Source organism: Pinus tabuliformis, chromosome 6 (assembly GCF_031772625.1).
Source record: "Pinus tabuliformis cultivar Carrire ecotype Pingquan chromosome 6, CPIR1, whole genome shotgun sequence".
Lineage (NCBI taxonomy): Eukaryota > Viridiplantae > Streptophyta > Pinopsida > Pinales > Pinaceae > Pinus > Pinus tabuliformis.
Window position 1 is genome coordinate 1,588,332,172 of NC_142292.1, and position 22,404 is coordinate 1,588,354,575.

Consider the following 22,404-nt stretch of genomic DNA (forward strand, 5'->3'; position numbering starts at 1 on the left):
GCTACCTCCGGTATCCTGTATAATGAATTACCCAAAGAAATAATAACAGTGTGAGGCCTTGACTCATACACAGCATGTCACTTCCACAAGTATGGTTGACCTAATAATACATCACAAACATCAAGAGGTGCAACATCACACAATACCTCATCTATGAAGGGCCTAATGCTGTAGGAATGGTGACACTGCTAGTGGACTTGGAGATCTCGTCCTTGGTGAAGCCACACGATACTGTACAGTTTCGGGTGTGGTGTAGTCGGTAGGCCCAACCACTTCACGACCTCTGCTGAAATGAGGTTCTTTTGGCTACCACTTTTGATAATGAATTGCAGTGGCAAACCCTTCACCCACATTTGTGAGTGGAAAAGACCCTCCCCCACCTCTGGATCTTCGGGCTCATTCTTCTGGATCTTGGCAGTGGCAACAGTGGCGTTGGGCTCCGCATCAATGATCTGCTTCCCTTTGTGATTTCTTTTGTTGGGTTCTGACTTAGGGTCGGACCATGCATCTGATTCTGAAACCTTCAACTCGGCCACCAGTGACTGCTTGGTCCGGACTCACTTGTGTTGTGAGTGGGACTCTTATAGAACTCACACCACTTTCCTGTGTCCTTCTTTGAATTCGTGGTGTTGTTCTTTTCTTGCCGCTTCGACGGGTTGTCTTGGGTCACACTGTCTTGGCTTTGTCCTTGGTTCTATGGTTTTGGGAAGACTTTCCCCTACTTTGGATTCATGGATCCAAAGTCTCGCTTCTTCTGTTTAAACTTCTGCTCGATCTTGACAACGTATTGGTACATCGTGCCAAGCGAGGAGATGTCCAGGAAATCCATCTTGTCCTAGATGTACCTATGTAGGCAGTTGCGGTATTTGAGTACCAAATGTTTCTCAGAATCCTTGATGTCCAACTTTGTGCGCAGGGTATGAAAAACATTGGTAAACTCTGGCACATCTTGGTCGCTTCCCTGCCGCAGCGTGGTCCACTTTATGTATTTATCCTCATAGCTCCTGACAGGGTAGTACTACTCCTTGATGGCATCTCAGAATGAATTCCAAGTGGGAGCGGCTGAAAAATGTGAGTTCGTACTTTCATCCTTCTGCTTGTAGTAGGTCTACCACTAGTCCTTGACGTGAGGGGCTGCTTTGAGAAGAGCGAAAGTAATCTTTTCCTGGCTGGAAAAATCATGAACAGAAAAAATACCCTTCTAGCAGGTTTAACCATTTGTCTACAACATCTTCATCTATCTCACCCTTGAATGTGGGGATTTCAAAGTTAACATGTACCTTAAAGGGTGTGGCATTTCCAGAGTAGCTGCTAGAAATAGATGTGTCGCCCCTAGGTAGTCGTTGAAGGATCTGGGCAAAGTTGTCCATCATCGCATTCCTTTGTCGCTCGAGCACTTATTTGAGCAATATTTTGATAGGATCTCCTGCTCCCTCATCTTTCTTTTCATCTGCCATGGGAGGTCATCAGGGTTTGCAAGGCTGATCTTGCAAAGGCTCAACCAGATCAAGCCCTAACTCCTTATATCCCAACCTCGTTGGGGACATGCAAAGAAAAACAGAGAAAGAGCATACCACTCTGATACCTCTGATCTGGATTTATGCAGGAACGCAAAAAATTACAGAAATAAACATAAATACAGAGATACAATGGAAATAATACTTCATTTCATTAATGTAAAATATTGAAATATGCTTACAAACAAAATGGAAATAAGACTAGCTCGGGCGATGGTAGCTTATCTCTGAGAAGAGATGTGGTTGCTACATGCCTCTAAACTGTGTTACAATGAGGCTCAAAGGCCTATTTATTATTGAGAAATAATGGAAAACCCTAAACATCAAAAAACCTAACCCTAGGAGATGAAGCGCCTAACTATGGGCCCCATTTAGGTAAATTGGTACATCAACTTCCCGGAGTCGTAACTTTGGCATACGATCTTCGTTTGGTGTGCACAATACCTCGTTAGAAAGATCTATCCAAGGAATACAACTTGTGACCCATGTTGGTCCCGATTTTCCCAAAAAACGTCGTTTAGGGCCTCAAAACGGCTCCAAAAGTTCAAGACCCAAAACACTGCCAAAAATAGTAAATTGTGCTACAATTAAGGAAACTGAAAAGTTGAAAGAGACAGTTGTGAGGGTCCAAGTGGGATAGGTGGGTGGCCACCAACATCCACCTAGATCATCCTTCCATGCAGCATAATTTGAGTTTCCCCCAAGGGAATACTCAAACCTTAGTCCATTAAAAGCCATCTTCTCGACCCTGAAGAAAACCTACAACCTGATCTACAAACTCGAACTTGATTTCAAGAGTTGAAGCTACTCTACTGATCTACAAAAGTTAATTCACCATCTGGAACACAAATCATAGACATGCAAAAGGAAACATCACACGTGCACATAGATTTATCTAGGGGAAGCAACTTCTCAAAACCCTTTACTATATATATTTCATTAATTAGAGAATATAGATGAAATACATATGCTTTCTCAAGCTTGAGCACACCCTGCAAGTATATAGTTTATCCCTCTACCTAACTAACTGAACCTGGCCAATGCTTAGCTAATTTCATGCCTTCCCAAGCTCCTATTTCCTTATGTTGTTCCCTTGGGAAATTTCCCCTATTTTTTAGGAATTTCACAATCTGGAATTATGCAATATCCTTACGTCAATCTCTAACTGCATGCACCACCTATACACATTGGAATATACTACAACTGATAATACTTTGCTTTGGAATCTCCATATCAACTAGGTAACTTGAATTCTCTGAATAAAACAATTATTTTGGGTTGATTTATTAGTTAAGTGGTTGATCACTGAGTGTGGTTAAATTTCTACTTCCACAACTTGACCTCCACTAGTTAAACTGACAATAACTCAAATTAACTAAAATATATTGCTACAAATTAGAAATCAATCATGTAGAACTGAACTCAAGCTTTCCCAGCTCGAATTCACTGAGTTAACTGAGTGAAAAGTGCCATGTCACCTCAGTTAACTACCTCCAAGTATTCTGCTAAAATATAAATTCAATTTTAATCTAGTTTGACCAAGGCAAAGTCAAAACTAGATTTTCTTGTTGCATTTTCAACAAATTTTCCCCAACCTCTAGTGTCAGCCTCTACAATGGACTTCAGTGCACATCCTTCTAAGATTTTTGCTAGAGCTTACTTTAAATCTTGCATATAAGGGGGGGTGACTTCCATATTCCAACCTTTCCAAGTATCATTTCCATCTCGGTAGGAGATGACAAACAAAGAATGTTTCCTTGCTCTAGCTTTCGAGTAGTGAAGCCTCAATAAAGTTGAATAATTGATCATTAATCCAACTAATAATCAATATTCTTTCCATTACCCAAGATCTAGGTAATATTTGAATTAATCAAGGGGATTGTTTTCACCATCAATTTCCAAAATTGGAGAATCTCCTCGTTACCATGAGAGACAAGGAAGGTTGGAAATGTTTTACTTGTTTGTGTATTTCTATTGTAGAACTTGTCTCCACCAATTTTTCTCTCATGAGATGAATCTCGATAACAGTCTTCCACCCAATGCCATAGTCATCAAGGAGGGTTCCTTTATACCCAAACCTCCATAAAACAAGAGGGGCCTTAATTGTGGACCAATTAACTAAGTGAAATCTTTTATTATTATTTTTTCCTATGTTACAAAGAAATTGACACTGTAAAATAAACGTTTATTTTATATTATATGATAAATTGAATGATGGTCTTAACAATGAACGCCCTAGCCTTAAATATAGCCCCAGGTGCCATTACACAAGGGGTCTTGATATTTTGATTGTGTCCCCTTTACCTAATTAATCATAATTAATATTTATTTAATATTTTATATAACATTGCCTTCCTCTCACTAAATGATTTCTCCTCAAAGCATAGGTAATGAGGGATGTTGTTGACAAAAATATTATGTTTCCCAATGATCCAGATATTTTCACTTCAAGGATGCATATAGAATTGCATTTAAAATAGCATGTAACCATGAATGCACACACATAAAAGAAGCGGAAATTAAAAGGCAACCATGAGAAACAAAGGCACACACAAGTTGATAACGGAGTTCACCTAGTGTGGGTTATGCCTCTGGGCCCTACTCAATGTGGGGAGGCCTCTTTCATTAATCTTCAGTAAAATAAAAAAAATGCATACAATACAAAATTACATCTTATACCTCCACTCCTAGGGATGGCCTAAAAATGCACAACTCTGCTGAAGAAATAGATTACACGGTGTTGATAGTCTATATTTACCTCATTAACATTGGGAGAAAACCACCCGGTCGGAGTCACAATTAGACCCTTTTCCGTTTGGAATGGTGGATCCGAATGGAATTATGGGACCAGTTTCCCTTAACTAAAATATGTGGAATGGGATAAATGGGGTGATAATGTATTTATTAAGCAAAACTAATAAATTCTGATAATCTACTTATATATATATATATATATATATATATATATATATATATATATATATATATATATATATATATATCGCTAAACCTTATTATAATACTCGGGTAAGCTGATAACATATGTGCTAAAAAGATGTCATAATAAACATAATAATGTAAATCATTATGCAATTACGATATTAATTCAATCAAAGAAAATTAATTTAATTAAATAGTTAATTAAATTAATTTGATTAAAACATCAAATATGATAAAAATTTGTTGTTCACAATATAACATTAAATTTCAATCCAGCATATCAATAATGATCATGAAAGACTGACTAACATACATATATGTGAACAAAAAAACATTAAACAATTCCCTTTCAAAGCAAATACACATAAACATAGGATAATAGTACCCGATAAACTGTAGATCTGCTCATACTGGAACTGCAAGTGGTTCAGCTTATATTAAGAAAAACTTAAAATACAATAGTGCAATTTCAAGTCCTTTCTTTTCAAAATTCATAACCCCTTCTCCATCTCGGAGAAGTAATTTATAGTCTTAATACAAAAAGGAAAAAAATAAACTATTCTAACAACTTCTCAACATAAACAATACTAAAGGACTAATCAGGAAATAGTTGCAACAATTTCTAAGCTTAGGACGAAGACTGTCCAATAGTAAGTTGTCACAATCTGTAGATATCTAACAAGATGGTGAGCTCTGGGGGTTGCTTGGGCTTGATTCTCATATGACTAGTAAAAATAGCAGTCTTCAGTGATGGTAGCATCTGAGTAGTGACATTAGAAAGACATCAGAGAATTAACCATTGACTATGTGGCTTAACCAAAAATTGTCAATGATGCTCAAGGTTAAGTTTAGATAATTGTTCAATCAGTTCAACCATTTTTATACTTTGTTCCAACCATGCCTTCAGTAATGTCTTGGAATTTGGAATTGAATATTTGGAGCAGTTAGATATGAGATTTGAATGCAATAAGGTATCATTGACAGCTTCTATGATAGAACTAGAAATATCTTGGGCTTCATGCACAACAGCTTCAACCTACTTTATCCTGATTTCCCATTCTCTAAAAATTATCATCTTTTGAGTTTCATCCATCTTAGGAAGATTTACATCTCTGCCCTCTACACTTTCTTGCCAAGTCAGAAAATCAGTCAGTTTCTCATTCACCTCATCAAAATAGTTTGTCATATCATACAATTGATCAACCAAAGAATTTGCAGTTTTACATTGATCATGGATCATCATGAGCTTATTGCAAAATAATTGCTTCTGATGCTTAAGAAAAGCATTTAATTATTTTGCTTCTTTCTTGAATTATGTCAATTGATAATTGATATGGAATTGTTCTATTTTCTTTTACATTTCTTTAATTTGATCATCTTCCATCTGTATATCCTTGTCATATTATACCTTCAGGGCGTCAAATTTTTGTTGTAACTCAGACACTTGATCCTGTCATTGTTCATTAATTTTATGTCTCTCAATATTAAGAGTTTGTTCCATAGGACTTCAAAAGAAGAAAGTTTGTTGGGTACTAATGATTGATATTTCTCTAATTTCCTTTTCTTCCTTCCCCTTTTTACCACATCTTTATGTTGAGGATTGTAGAAAATGTCTAAGGGAGGAATTTCCTCAATATTCAGAGTTACTTATGCAGTGGGAAAAGAAGGAATGATCTCAATGTCATTTTGAACATAAGACTTATCAGAAGTCTCCCCTAATTTTGTATTCTTCTCAGAATTCTTTGGAGAATTTTGAACTTCATCTTGTTGTGAAGTTGTTGTAGTTTGAGAAACTATATTTTGTTCATCAGTCTTTGAATTAAGAGTTTGACTAAACTCTTTCCATGCCTCATTTAACTTAGGATTAAAAATCAAATCCTTTTTCTGGGATGTGGAGGAAGTTATAATAACCTCTGGTTGATCCTGAGGAGAAACCATTAGTTGTGAAAAATTATCAGGTTGATCATTAGAAACTGATGAATTCTCTAGGGTTAACTATAGAAAATTCAAAGGAAGATTAGCTATCCTTAAAGCTTTGTACTATACAAACTAATTTTTCTCCTTTGTATTCAATTGTTCCTCCACTTTTTTTAGGACTGATGCATAAGAGAAGGATTGTGCAAATAATTCATCCAACTTGTCTTCCTCATGGACAAATTTTCAAAGATTATGGGAGGCAGTGAAATTATTCACCACAACACTAGGATCATATTATATGTTGGGCACAGTAGGTAAATTAAGGACCTGAATTCCTAAAATTTCTTTCTCAGCATGGTGATAATTCGCCAATTCATATATTCCAAATCTGACTAGGAAATCAGGCCATATCATTTTATTTGATTCCTTCAATGTCATAGAGATACCATAACCCACTATTTGATAGGATACCTCTCTGCTTACTAACTTGCTTGGGATGAATAGAGGAAAAACATGAGGATGGGAAAGGCTACCATAGACTCTAATGTAAGTGAACAATTCCTCCCCAAACCAACTTCCGACCTTCTAAAGATCATCCATGGCTTCTTGAGACATCCAAGGTGGCTTAGACTCAAAAATGACTTCATAAATCAGAAGCATCACTCTATGACAAATCTGGTAAAAAATCTCATAGTATTTGAAATTTCGCGAAATATCATGATAAGTATTAATGGGTTTTGTATCTTGAATGGTCCATTTCTAGCCCATGGTAGGAAAATCCATTGTAAAACACAGGGAATCCATGATATAGGCAGACATGTAGAAAGGAGGGATCTTATTTTCATAAATATTTCTGGTATGCCAGAAAGATAAGATGTGTGTAGCTAAATTATCTGACAAAATAGTGGCCCAATCAAATATAAAGCCTTCTATTGCACCATCCATTAAAGGTACCCAGGTGTCTGGGAATTTTGACACATTAGGCATTGCATGCAACTGACACATCATAGCTGCAACTTGGGAAAATGGAGTAGTGAGGGAATCAATTGAGTACTTACCGGTTTCCTCAGCTTTATGTTTATTAGGGTCTTTTCACCATTGTCGAATTTTTTCTAACAGGTGTCCATTCTCCTTTATAAAGGCTTTGACATACTTCTTGTTATAAACACACTGAGGATTAGGAAAATGATACATACTTTGCAAATCCTTGCTGGAAAAAGAACCAATCATCGTTCCCTTCAATGTTTGTATGTGTCTCTCAGAGATATCCATATTTTCGACCACCCAACGAACCATATTTGTATACGACATTAGTCTTGGTCTAGCCCAATCCTATGAAGAAAGGAATTGGTCATGTATTTTGGAGTATTTTCTGAGGTAGGAGTTTTTCTGTCGATTGTGATTGTTCTTTTAGTTACCTCTAGTCCTTCCTCTTCAAAATATTGATAAATCGCTTCTCAGGAGGAAAGCCCAACATCTCTTGTGCATACAGTGTTGGAAAACAGTCCTACTCCTGGATTTTTCTCATCTATGCCTTCCACAAATGGACCCGCAGGTTGCTGTTGTGGAGCCTTCTTCTTTCCCTTGTCACCTTTCTTCATCTCTTCAAAATGCCAAGAATCAGGGTTCACCTGTAAGGGACAAGCGCAAGAACTTAGCAGAGACACTATTTAGCATCAACTCAGACTAGCATAAAATAGAACTTATAATAAAAACACATTCTAGAACGAATTGGGAAAACCAAAGCCAATTAAAAGTGAATTGTTTATACTTTCAAGATCAGTAAAATTGCATTTGAATCCTTTCAGTTAAATGATGGGAAGCCACGTGAATATTGCCACATTAGATTTCGGGGCGGAAATATCAGAGAGTAATTTAAAATGGACGATATTGTATCGCTCTGATATGGAAAGGTTCGAGATATAATGTGTCGAAAGTAAGAGCTCTGATAAACAAGGCCTTTTGCTATAAGAACATTCTCAGTGGAACCTTTTTCGTAAGTTTAATTAAATTTTATTTATGATATTCGAAGTCTCGATATATACTAACCTGATATAGAAGTTATAAATATAAAGGAAAAGCATCGGGAAGTAGGACCTCGAGGACAAAGAATTTTGTAATGTTTTATAAATAAAACTTATGATATAAAAAGCTCTGACAACAAGGCTTTAGTGTATCACATGGGAATCTCACCTCAAGAAATTACCTTTTCGGAACATCGGGAATTCAAATATCAGAGATAAAAATCTCGTAACATTTTATGGAATGGCTCCGATAAAATGACTCTGATAACATTCGCTCTGATGAGGAGATAACTTAAGTTTTTTTTAAATGATTTCAAGACCACTTACAAACTTATTTCCTTTTTGTCCTTTTATTAAACAAAGGTAAAGTGATTTATGGAAACATAAGAAAAATAAAAGGGTTCTCCATTATTTATTATGTCTTAGTAATCAAGAAAAATGGGGGTTTTTGTTTGCTACGACAATTGGCGATGCACTGGGTGAAACAATTATCTCTAAATAAATTAATGAAGTTGAATAGAAAAAAGGAATAAATATGAAAAGATCATAATGCTAAATTCAGATTTCATATAAAAATTTCTCTAAAAAAAATAAAAAGGAAAGTTATTATTTGCAAACTTCTCAACCTATTGATATGAAATAACTTAACCTATCTCTCACATCCATTTGTTAATGCTAGTTATAATGGTGAGATAAAGACTATTTGTAAGTTTTGTATTAAGATAGACTCCATTGTCACATGTAGTGCCATTGCTGCTAGCAAGTGTTCATAGCCTCGACAAGGTTACCTTAAACTAAGGAAATACTTTATCTCATCCATTAGTAAGGGTTTTAAAGATATTTATTTTTTATTTTTGATACTTACTTTTCCTTGAAAGTCATTGTCCCGACTTGGTGACCACTTTTCGCCAATGCCATTCACAAGTACTAATGATAATGAACAAGCTGACTCATGATGAGACTTATTGTCTTACAGCTTTTGGCTATAAGCCATTACCCTGGCTTGGTGACCATATGTGGTAACATCAGTACCATTAGTACCCATGGTCATGGTAAGTTGGCTCTTAATGAGACCCCTTATCTTTCAAGATTTATATTTTTGAATTAAAGTCTAAAAATATTTAATTAATGGATGGTGAGGTAAATCTTCTCCTTAAGAGTCGTAGATGACAGTTAGAGTCATGATATGCTAAAATCTTTCATAGCCTTTACCTATTTCAACAATTGTTTAAAGTTATGGCTAATCATGAGATAAGATATCCTTTTTAGAGATTTAGGTCATGAGTAGTTCACAAAATAATATAATAGAGTTATTAATATCAGACACTGTAATATTTATGAAATACTGAAAGATAACATAATAATCATTTTCTTAATAAGTTTCCTTTTTAGAAATTGAATCTCAAAATAATGATAGAGACTATTAATATAAAACTCAAGTAAAAAGTCAAAAGAGTAGCATTCAACAAAACTAGCTAAAAGACAAGTCGGTTTATACATATGATTATCTACATTTTTACAACAACAAAAAACATGATCTTCATGAAAGATTTTTCTTAAGGCTATTCCCATTCACGGGGAGGGATTATTTCCTACTCTGCAAATCTTGGAGAATAAAAGTAGATGGGCCAATATTTTCCACAATTTGAAATGGTCCTAGCCAAAGTTTTTGAAACTTTGTGTTTTTACCTTTTCCCTCATGGGCTTTATCCCATTTCAGCACAAGATCACCAATTCAAAGTTTTTATTTCTAGTTGAGCTTGCATTGAACCAGGATTTAACTATGTTTTAATGTTTAGAATAAGTATTTTTTGCCTTCTCTTCTTCTTATTTCAGTAATTAAGACAATCTTAATTGAAGTGAAGAATAGGGTTGTTCCTCAATAGATTGAACTATGGCTAATGAAGGAAAAGCTATATTAGGGGGTAATGCGTCCTCTTTTCCATATACTAAATAGTAAGGTGAAGTACCTAAGGAAGATTTATGAGTTATTTTATCAGCCCACAGAGCAAAGATTAAATCTTTATGCCAATTCTTTTTATTTTCATCTGTGGTCTGCCTTATTATTCTCAAGAGGCTTTTATTTGTAGATTCTGCTAAACCATTTTCCTGGGGATAATAATTTGCAAAATATTTAACTTTGAAACCCATTTTAAAGAAAATACAGTAATTAAATTTCCATAAAAATAGGATGCATTGTCAAACTATTGACGTGCTGGACCCGCCAACATGTCAAGGGATCTTCCCGGTAAGAAGTCCCAACTAGACCTCAGACCGTTTGGTGTAGGATTCCTAGCATTGGATCATATGTTATCACCTTGACAGCGGTTGCGTGCAGAGGCAAGTAGGATGTCCTTGTTGGTAGCAAGGGTGTGACCAACGCAGCAAGCCAAGGAAGGTGCATGAAGGGTTCTAATACACGGAAAGGGGAATGAGTGCGCCCCTTAGAAACCTGTGGAAACGCGCAGCTTGAAAGGGAACACACGAGCAAAGACACATCTCAGGGAAACCAACGATCCAAAGTGATGGTTAAACCAACAACACATCTCAGTAAGATTCATACATACATATATAGAAAGATTCCATACATACATGCGTAAGAAAATAGCTACATATATCATTAGAGTAACCAAGATAGCTGAAATACAATAACAACATATGCATGAAACATGTTGGCTCTGTTATATTAAGAGTGAAAGATCCAATCATACAATGCAACCATGACCAACCACTAGTTCCGACAACGGAACATTACAGTCACTGTCGCCTGCTCCTCCAAAGAGATATACTAGCTCTGCACTGTGGAGAAGCCAAGGCTCGTTACAATACACTCCAAGCTTTCTCTAAGATACACCTATAGGAATCTTGGCTCCCAAAATCCTGTACAATGAGTTATGAGGTTCTATAAATAGCAAAGGGCGGGGTGACCCTTGACATTCCCCTTTGTGACTCTTCACCTACCCTCATGACTAATCACCTACTACATGACTATTACATTCAACCATCGACACTTGGTCTTTCACTTTTATAAGATGTTACATTATAATCTCCACATGTACCCATGTGAGAAAAAATAGGCTTGAGAAATCCATGCAAGCTATCAATAAGACTCGGATAGTTGTGGGAAGACCAACTCTTCGACATCCTCGTGATGATCGATGGTGGCGAACTGATGCCATGCTTGGTAGTCCATGATGGTGTCTGCATGTTAAATGGTGACATCTTGCTGAAAACAAACTCATGCCTCTGTTGCATCCGGGTACACCGATTTGGCTCCTCTGTCCAACTCGTCGAATAACATGTGCATCATAATCTTGAGTGCGGCCAAGCCAGCAACATACTAATGCATAATGTCTGTGTTGATCTCCAAGTGCGTTCTGGTGGCTATATGCATCAACTCGTCGAAGTACATGTCCAGCTCTAGTCAAACTTGGTTCTTTGTCTTTGCCTCAGTGAGTGTGCCAACGGATGGGATCGCATGCGTGCACACAATGACATCCACGCTTCTAAACAACCGTGCATGCGATCGAGAGCACTGCTCACCATGTCTACTCTGTTCAAGTTGCTGGGATGGGTCTATATCCTGTATGGGTACAGTTTCATCAGTCTGTGCATGTTGCGCCCCTGTTGTACCTGTTCTTGTTGTGCTTCCTTCTCTACTATGCACAACTCTTGTTCTTCCCTCAGTTTCCGCTTCCACTCCTTCTCTGTTTCCTCCATCCTTTATTTATCTCTTTTCCTTTGTGCAATCCTCTTGTCGCGCTGTCACCTCTTAGCCTCAATCTCCAAAGTTGCTTTCATCACAAGTGGATCTGCTTTGAACTTGCAACTTTTCTCCGTCTCTGTGTTGTCAACAACCTTCCTCTTGCCTTTGTTGTGTGTAGCTCTACTACTCTCTATTGTTGCTGATGGTTCTTCTCTTTGTGATGTCACTTCCATTTCATTTTGATATAATTTTTTATGAGCAGCTTGGTGTCTTCATAGATAGGGAAGCTCATAGACACTCGCTCAACTGCATCTTCAATTGCGCTCTCAATGGTGTCCTTTGACCCTGCTCTCTAGGAGGCCATTGTACCTATACTGCTGAGAGGTAGATGAACACCTGTGATACCTGGAGACATAGGAACACTCATGGCAAGCAATTTTTCAGTTGAAAACCAAAAAAAAATATATGACTGACATGCAACGTACCTGTGTGACTGTCTGTGAAGATTGCATAATTTTCACTAGGAGGTTGGGAGACTAACTGAAAAAACTGTGCAAGGCACAATCTAGGCTGTCAGGACGCTGATTAACTGTTTGAACTGCATAATGCATAGTCTAGCCTGGCCTGCTGAGGAATGAAACTGTGCAATGCGCAATTTCAGTCAGCAATGACATGCAAACCAACAAGCTGCATTGTGCGGTTTCTGAGGCCAGCAAGGCACTGCCTCCCAGAATTACGCAATGAAAGCCTAGAGGCCAAGTGTTGGGCCAAATTTGTGCAATTTCTAGAGGGAAGGTAGAGCTTTCACTTCCAAAAATGTGCATTTGCTAGCTAAGTAAGGAAGGGTTTGGGCCAAGGCAGCCCAAACCCGCCGACGGGCGACTGGAAACATGAGAAGTTCGAATGCATGGTGAAGTTGAGTGCAAACAAGAGTGAATGATCATGCATGCAAACAATGAGTGTAGGATTAAGAAAATGGGAAAGTAAGCATGCGTGTGAAGTGAGTCATCATGACGGTGACCGTTAGTGAAAAAATAGTGCCATGCATGCGATAGTAGTGGGATGCAAAGAAAAATTGAAACAGTGCTTCTACAAGCTAACATGCATCAAAACGACAATAAGCATTCATTGAAATCAAGCAGACAACACTTACACAAAGAGAAATACAAAAAGCGATAGAAACGCAACACAAGACATGAGAAGCAAACTTACCCTGAAAAAGATGAGTTGAATGTGCCAAAGACTCCTAGATGTGATGTGGGATACCTGAATTTCAAGATCGATGAGAGGAATGAGCTCTGCAGCATCCCGAAAATGAGTTTTGATAAGATCAAGGTTATGACGCGCATGCCACAAATCTAGGAAAAAGCGACACTTGGAGGGAAGTTTGTAAAATGATCTTTGCATGTAACCTCTAGCTACCAAAAATAGATTCCTAAAATTTATGGATGCCTTTTGCATGTTGCTTTTTGCTATTTCGGGAAAAAACAGCCCATGCATGCAAATCAGGATTGCTCAGTTCCAGAGGGAACCGGTCAACCTGAGGCACATGCAGCAATCTGCAAGCCTATGAAAGGGATTTGCAGTTTCTGGGCTGAGCAAGGTTGGTTTTCCCTCAGGCATTGCGCAATTTTTGGGGTCAACAGGTCACTGTCTCCCAGAATTATGAAATTTCTGGGTTGAATCCCAGTGTCAGGCTAGATTGCATAATTTTTTGAGGGAGGGCTGCCTGGCTGGATTACTCAATTCTAGAGCTCGACATGTAGCCCAATAATGATTGTGCAATTTATGGAGGAAAGGATGGTTCCCCTCCAGAATTGTGCAATTCTCCAAGTGAACATCTCAACCAGAAAATTACCTAAGTCCGGAATGGAAGCATGTGATGGCAAACAAACAAGTTGACATGCACAGGCTGGCAAACCAATGAAACTCAGTTGAAGCCTATGTACTTGACAGTGCAAGACATGTTGCTAAGGATGGTGTGTAGGGAGGCTCCAAAATGAAGCTAAGGCAAAATTTTGGAGGGTGGTTATAGCCGCTACAACACAAACATAAGAGCATTTGGAAGGACAAACCTCGTAATAATATGTTGATCAATGAAATAAACTACGACCTCAAAGTTAACCAATTTAAATGGAACTACCTCCACCCATTTAGTAAAATAGCTAGTGGCAGTAAGAATATATTTATGCTGCTTGGATGAGTGTGGAACAATCTCACCTATAATCACTACAACAAAACTGACAATTTGCGCCAGGTTTTAGTGCATTTTTTTACAATTGGGATGAGCAATCTGGTGGTAAATCTAACTCTATTGTAAAAAAATTAAAGTGTCCTTTTTTGCACCTGATTTTGCAACCTTTTTCATGCTAGTTTTTGCATCCTTTTTTACACCAGATTATGCATCATTTTTTGCATCAAATTTTGCACAAAGATTTGCATCTGATTTCATGACAGGTTTTGCTTCTAGTTTTGTGCCATTTTTTGCATCTATTTTTCATCGTTTTTTGCTTCCTATTTTGTGTCATTCTTTTCTTCCATTTTTGCATCATCATTTGCATCAAGTTTACACCATTTTTTGCATCCAATTTAGCTGTTTTTTCATTCATTTTGTGTCGTTTATTTCATCTAGTCTTACGCCAAGTTTTGCATCGAGTTTTGCACCAGCTTTGGTGCCTATCTTTGCACCATATGTTGAATTTGATTTAGCACCAAATTTTGCATCCATTTTTGTGCCCATTTTTTCATCTTTTTTCGAACCATTTTTTATGTTCACTTTTATGTTTGATTTGTCTCCCTTTTTCGCATCCCATTTTGCACCACATTTTGCATCATTTGCTACATCCAATTTTGCATTGTTTTTAACACCACTTCTTACATCTAATTTTACATCCTTTTGAGCATCAAAAATTGCTTCTATATTTGCATCCTATGTTAAGCAATGTGTTGTGTCCACCTTTGCATCCCATTTTGTGTCTATTGTTACATTCTATTTTGATCCATTTTTTACATCCACTTTTGCATTTGTTTTTGCACCAAGTTTTGCATCCAATTTTGATCTATTTTTATGCCCATTTTTGCACCGTTTTTGTGTCTACTTATGTGTCCAATGTTGTACCATTATTAATGTCCACTTTTTCATCCAAATTTGCATCCTTTTTGGTGTCTAATTTTACATCATTTTTGCCATCCAAATTTGCATCCTTTTTTAGCCTAATTTTGTGTCCACATTTGCATCTCATTTTGTGTCTAAGTTTGAGCTTGAATTCGCATCTGATTATGCATAATTTTTGGAATCCAATATGGCATCCTTTGTTTCACCCTTTTTTTAGCCCCATTGTGCATCCTATTTTATGTCTTTTCTTACATCTTTTTTTTCATTTTTTGCACCTAAGTTTTCATCCCAAATTTACACCATTCTTTGCATCATCATTTGGCATCTTAATTTTCATCATTTTTTGCTTCTTTTTAGCACCCAACTTGGCATCCCCTTTTTCATCCTATTTTACATCTAGTTCATTGTCCTTTTTTGCATCTAGTTTGGTGTCTATTTTTTTGTCCTTGTGATTGTCACCATTCCCTATGAATATTAAGGTGCGATGGAATTGAACCACCAACCACCTGCTTGTAAAGAAGGTGCTTTTCCATTGAGCTAGCACCCTTCAAAGAATTAGACCTTGAAAATTTATAAATTCTAAATTTTAAACCTTTAATTAAATTATAAAGCTTTGTAAAGTCTTGTAGGTTCCATTGGCTCAGCGATAAAAAACAATCGTTTAATAGATGCAGAACATAATTGTTTTAGAACAAGGAAGCAACTTTGACATGGTATAAGAAATTTTCTCGCGGAAGGCCCAACCCCACTGTATTCATAGATTTAGATGCTCAACCAATATTGATTTTACTATCTTGTTCCTCTTTGTCTATTGCAAAGAATACAATGGATCTCACTTTTGAATCCCTGTAAGTCCTCTTAGTGTGTCTTTACTACTTGATTTTCGTACCCTCAGTCAAAGGATGGGCTTGCAGGGACACTTGTGGAAACCTACAGGTGAAATACCCCATCGAGACATGCCCCAGTTATGGGGATTCATGATTCTAGAACTTGGTAAGTTGTGTGAATCAAAAGTTAATGTTCACTACTCACTCAGGCTCTTACCCTATCTCATATATTGACTACAGCCAAACTACTATTTATTTAGCCAATCCTCAGATGTTGACCTGCACTAGCATGACCAGTAGTGGTAGCTTTAGCCTTGACTCCACTGTGAATTTCAAGTTCAAGAATGAAATTTTCGTCCTCTTTAGTTGTTCTCTTTCCTCCTACCTTTACAGACCCACAAACTATATGTGCGACACTAGAAGTTCCCAAATCCACAATGGTTTCTACAATTTCCCTAGAGTGGTAGGCCTCGGTTTACAACCATATTCCCCAATTTTCTCCTGTTGTGTATATGCGCCCATCAATATGGGCTCTGCTAATGAGATAAACTTGTCTAATCTCGAATGTCAATCCTACACCATCATTTATAGCTTGGTTTTTAGTGAGGCGCTCCTCGCACCAATGATCCCCTCTGTCTCCACCCACACCAGAGCCATCTTTTTGTCGCTTGTGAAGTCCCTTTACATGGCCTGTGGAAGCAACATTGACAATAGGATGAAACAACAAATGGGATTGTGGCTCATACTCACCAACTTCCAAACATTCATAGTTGCTTCTGTCATGGATTTTATAGCTATGGTGAGTAAGCCCCTCATCGTGAATATTTCTACGGGGGGCATCAGGTGGACGAATTGGGCTATGGAAACATTTATGTCTCTTATCTTTGTTCCACTCCTTTACATGATCTACCCACCCTCTGTCAAGAGTAGCCCCGATACACCAAATCTCGGAAAGGAAAAGGTGCAAAAAAAAGGGTTTGATGAGCAAGAACAAGACAATCATGAGTGTTAGGTTGTTAGTCACAGTTTTCCTTTGGATATTTGGGGTAATTCTAAAGGTAGATGTCGTCACTCTAGAAATCCTTGGTTTTAACATCCTTCTGCACAGATGTTGTGACATGGAAGGAAAATCTGACTGAATTAGTATCTTGGGACACCCTTATGAGGTTTATTGCTCTAATTGTAATGGCATGTTATCTCAACAATTATGTTGAAATATATATTGATGTTGTAGATATTGTAATTCTCAATAATGGTTGTTTATGTTGTATATTAAGAGGTGATCTTGTGCGAATGTTTTCAGAATTGATGAAAAGAAAAAGAGACAAATTTGATCATATAATTATCCCAACAATAGGTCTTGTAAATCTTGCATTGATAATTCAAACATTCTATGTTGATGACTTCGTCTGCTCTCTAGTGTCAAAATCACCTTATTTGTTACATCCATACATTCCAAGCGGGCTTATCTACAAGATAGTAGCTAGCTACATGAAACATGTTACTTCCTTATCATCCTATGCTAATTATTTGAGCCATACTTTTCAAATTGTTCAAATTACTCGTACTCACCTCAAATCAGCTTCCAAGTTCCAAATGGACTACATACTTGGAGATAATCCTTTCAGTCTTTCACATGTGGTGGGATATGGTTTTCACTTCCCTTATTGTATTCATCACCAAGTTGTTGGAGTGGACCCAACTTCAACCTATGTGTTTGAGATGGCTTGCTTAGAAAATATGTTTCATTTAAGCATGACAGAAGCAAGTGGATTTCTTACAATGGGTCCTATGAGAATCTACAAAGATAAGCCATCATATTTCTACGAGGCAGGCTAACTGATCTATTGTTGAATGTTATTTTTGTTGTGCTAATTTCAACTTCAAAATTAAAAACAATTTCTCATCATTTTCTTTATGTGCATAGGTTTCCTTATGGTGTTTTTGAATGTAACAGGTAAATTTGTCAAGTTTTATGTCAAATTCATGAGCAAAACAGTATGTAAATAAAGTGTTGAACAATAGAAAACAAATATACATCAAAATATCAAAATGAACACTTAACACAGTGTTTTGATAAAGGAGTTCACCCCTCCTGGGCTACATCTCCTTGGTCCAGCTTCCATGGCTTGGGCCTCTGTATTAGCTCAAAATGGAAAAAATTGTTGTTTAAAATTCTCTGTTAATCCTGAAACCTACTTCAATGTGCCCAGGACATCCAAATCATCTGGGAATGAATTTTTCTGACCCTAAATTGATCGAAAATTGTAAAAGTTATGGTCTCTTCAGTTTCCCCTAAGAAAACTCCACCAAAACTAGAGAAACTCTAGTTAATCCCGCCAAATTTGGAGAAAGGCCAAATTTATCGAACCCGCCAAAAAATCCGCCAAGTTAAATTGTGCTTTAATTATGGATAAGCATGGGTTTAATTGTGTTAATCTATAGTTGGCGCATAAATCGCATGGTTAGTGCTAACCACCAGCCGACAGTTTTGTGGTGGTGGTCACAACCGGAGGGGGCTAGCCCGCAGGACTATCCCTCTCCTCCCCCAACTGCCAAGTGTTATAATAACAAATACAAACCGCAAGCATAGTATGTTAAGAAACATTAGTGCGGCATAGTGGTAAGCCTTTGTGCTTGTGTGGGCGAGGTCGCGGGTTTGACTCCGCCGACCTACCAATATAATTTTGTCACTACACGCAAATACCTATACACCATTGGGGAGGGACACACAGTGGCCTCCAGGATTTCCACGTGTCTCCTTCTCAATGGTCCTCCCCTGTCTAATGAAATCAAGCTAACTCATCAAATTGTAGACAAACCGAAATGTGCCACTTGGCATGACCTCACTAATCATTGACCAAACCTTTGACCTACACAGTCACCTTCCATGTCAGCAGTACGGACTGCTGACTGTGCAATGACTGTACTTTTTTTCAAAATTCCTGTGTTTGAAAAAGCAAACAGAAGGCGGTATCTTTCTCATACGAGCTCCATTTTGAGTGAAACGAGTTGCATTAGGATCGTATCACCGAGACGGACACGGTCGTTAAGGTTTTGAGTGATTCTGAGCACTTTGATTTTTGAGCTAAATATTGATCACCTTATCATTCCTCCCCATCGGAAGCCTTTTGGACCCTAGAAGATATTATCAATTGTTCAGTAGGTGAGGGTACAACTTCCTCACCTTCTCAATCTGCATTCATTTGGCCTTAGAAGGATTTTTCGCTTGAGTCCCACTCAAAGGTATTCGACATTCCCTCTCTTTAAAGTTCTGGTTCTTTTGTCAAGTATGAGATCTTGTTGTAGTTCATCAAGATATTCTGGCGAGAAATCATCTATTGATGGCAGTTGAACATCCTCTCCTTGATTATCAATCAAAGGAGGCTCAAACAATCCCAAATTCTCAACATTAACTACAGATTATATTTGCATATAAGGAGGAAAATCTAGCTTAAATGCTTTGTTACCAATCTTTTCCAGAATTTTAAAAGGACCATAACGGATTGGATTCAGCTTTTTACCTTCCCCTTGAAGTATCCCTTTGCTAATATATAACCAAACTTCATCTCCAACTTGAAATTTATGATCAACATGGTGTTTGTCATGCCTTTCCTTTTAGTTGCTTTGATTCTTTTTAAGCTATTCTTGAACTGTGTGATGTATCAACTGAATTTTCTCAATGAACTTCCTTGCCTTATCGATGTCGCTATGACCATCAATAGTGACATATTTCTCAAAGATGAAGTCCAATGGCGATCTTGGAAAGTACCCAAAACATGCCTCAAATGGCGATGTGTTTGTGGAAGAATGCTTTGCCCTATTGTATGCATGTTGTATGTAATGCAACTGTTCATCCCACAACTTGGGATGTTTGCTGCAATATCCTCTAAGAAGATGAATGATTGTCCTGTTGACCACCTTGGTTTGTCCATCTGTTTGCGGATGAAAGGTTGTACTCTTCTTCAACTTAGTGTCCATCATGTCCTGCAAATTTGACCAAAATTCCCAACAAATCGAGAATCCCAATCACTTACAATGGCAGTACGAAGACCAAAATAAACCCAAATATTTTGAAAGAAAAGATGAGTTGTTTGTTCAGTTGTAATTTTCTTTTTACATGGCATTAGAATACACATATTGTTGAACCTATCTACAACTACATACAAGTAATCATGACCTTTCCTTGATAATGGAAGACCTCCTACAAAATCCATTGAGATACTCTCCCATGGACGTGAAGGTATCGGAAGTGGAGTGTACAATCCTAGTTTCCTATTGCTAGGCTTACTTATTGCACACAAATAACATCCTCTAATGAAACGAGATAAATTATACAATGTGTGTGGCCATAACAATACCTTTGGAGATTTTCTATTGTCTTGCCTACACCAAAATGTCCAGCAATCAATGAAGTGTGTGCCTCCCTTATGATATTGTTTCTTTCTCCCTGTGGAATACATAACTTGCCCAAGTGATACAACAAACTGTTATGTACATGGTAATCTAACTCTTCAATTTGGTTTCCTTGCCTCAATCTTGCATACACATCTTGAAATTCATTATCATATGCATATTTCTCAATGTAACTTTCATGTAAAACATAATTGTGCTTGAGTATAATAGATGAATTTACAATAGGCCTAGAAATCATATTAGCTACCTTATTGTAGATTCCCTTTTTGTACTTGATAACCAAATGAAACTGTTGTAGAAAATCCATCCATCTGAAGTATCATGATTGCTGCAACTTTGACTATGACTATAAGTACTGCAATGGTTGATGGTCGGTATGGATAATGGTCTCCTTCCCCATCAAGTAGTGTTTCCATTTTTTAACACTTTGTACCAATGCGTAAAGTTCTTTGTCATAAGTGGGATAGTTAGTCACAGCACCATTAAAAATTTCAAAGTGAAATGAAATGGGCTCACCATGCTGCATGAGAAATGCTCCCATGGTGTAATCACTAGCATCCATTTGAATCTCAAATGGTTGTCTAAGATCCGAAAGAGCCAATACCGATGTTGAACTGATCTTTTGTTTTAAAACATCAAATGCTTTTTGTTGTATATCTACCCAATAGAATATTTTCTTGACGCTAGTCAATGCATGTAGTATAGCTGCAACGGAAGAAAAATTAACAATAAATTTCCTCCAATATTGTGCTGCCCCTAGAAAGCTTCTTACCTCTGTAACTGTATTGGGCTTGGGCCAATTCACAATGACCTCAACCTTAGAGGGGTCTATCTTCAGCTCACCTCCTCCAACAATGTGTCCCAAATACACTAAAGAAGTCTTGCCAAATTCACACTTTGACATCTTTAAAAATAACTATTCTTTTCTCAAGACATCAAGTACTTTGTTCACATGCATGACATGTTCATCTCTGGATTTGCTGAATATGAGAATATCATCTAAGTAAACAATGATAAAATCATCCAGAAAGTAGTTGGAGCATTTGTAAGACCGAAAGGCATAACAAGCCACTCAAACAATCCTTGTTTAGTTTTAAATGTGGTTTTCCAAATGTCTTCTTTAGCTATTCTAACTTGATGATAACCACTTCGTAAGTCTAACTTAGTGAAATACTTTGCATACCTCAATTTATCAAGAAAATAATCAATTCTTGGGAGTGGATAACGATTCTTTATCGTTATCTTATTTAGTGCACGGAAATCCACACACATGCGCCAAGTCCCATCCTTCTTTGGCACCAAGACAATTGGTGAACCACATGGCGAAGTAGATGGGCATATGATACCTTTGTTCAGCAATTCTTGAATTTTCTTCTTGATTTTCATACTGTCCATGATCGACATGCGATACATGCCAATGTTTGGAAGTGGAACATCCTGCTGCAATGTATCGCACACTAAATTCCCCTCTTAGGAGGTAACCCCTTTGGTTCCTGAAACATCTCACCATGCTTGCTTACCACATCAAACAAATCAAATTTTAACTTATCATCACAACCTTCAAAAGATTCATAATCTATATCATTCTTTTTCTTTATCATGAGAAGAACAAAATTTTTACTTGCATTTACTAGTCTCTTCATCTGCCCTGCATTAACCAAAGAAATGTTTAACTTTTTACGATGGGCTCTCACAATATACTCCACTCCATCCTTGAGCAATTGATATTTTTTCTCATGGTGATAAATTACTGCTTTCCTATCATACAAATATGGGCTTCCCAAAATAATTCCTGAGATGTCAAGTGGAACTACATCTAACTCGACTTCATCTATGAATTTTTCAGTAATGGAAAACCTGAATAAACGTTTCCTTGTAACCTGTAAATTTGAATTATTGACTATCCAACCCAAAGGATATGGCTTGTGATGAGGCACATTTT

At 37.3% G+C, this 22,404-nt stretch overlaps 1 pseudogene; it reads left to right on the forward strand.

Annotated features, from left to right (window-relative positions):
* Positions 1-22,404, forward strand: part of LOC149264887 (uncharacterized) — a 158,733-nt pseudogene that overhangs the window by 9,480 nt on the left and 126,849 nt on the right.